The sequence below is a fragment of the Bison bison genome, unplaced genomic scaffold (genome assembly GCF_000754665.1).
Source record: "Bison bison bison isolate TAMUID 2011002044 unplaced genomic scaffold, Bison_UMD1.0 scf7180017864281, whole genome shotgun sequence".
Taxonomy (NCBI): Eukaryota; Metazoa; Chordata; class Mammalia; order Artiodactyla; family Bovidae; genus Bison; species Bison bison.
The window spans coordinates 26,844-27,255 of NW_011494853.1; the positions used below are offsets into that span (position 1 = coordinate 26,844).

A 412-nucleotide genomic window follows, 5' to 3' on the forward strand; every position below is an offset into this window, starting at 1 on the left:
GGCCATCCTAGGATTATTAATTGGCCTAATTTCAGTATTGTTATGTCTCAGGGAATAGGGAAGCCTGAAAAGAGGAAGAGAGTTGGGGGAATGGCTGGTCAGTGGAGCAGTCAGACACACACAGCATTTATCTATTAAGTTTGCTGTCTTATGTGGGTACAGTTTATGGTACCCCAAAACAAGTAAAATAGTAACACCAAAAATTAATGACCACAGATCCATAACAAATATAATAATAATGTAGAAGTTTGAAATATTGAGAGAATTACTTCAGAGACCTGAAGTGAGCAAATGCTGGTAGAAAAATGACACCAATAGACTTGTTTGACACAGGATAGCCACAATTTGTTTAAAAACACAGAACTGTAAAGCACAGTAAAGTAAAGCACAATAAAACGAGGTCTGCCTGTAT

At 37.1% G+C, this 412-nt stretch overlaps 1 protein-coding gene across 1 annotated transcript in view; it reads left to right on the forward strand.

The window, feature by feature from the left end:
- A2M (alpha-2-macroglobulin) overlaps positions 1-412 on the forward strand; it is a 50,800-nt gene that overhangs the window by 24,478 nt on the left and 25,910 nt on the right. The gene's annotated exons all lie outside the window — the stretch shown is intronic.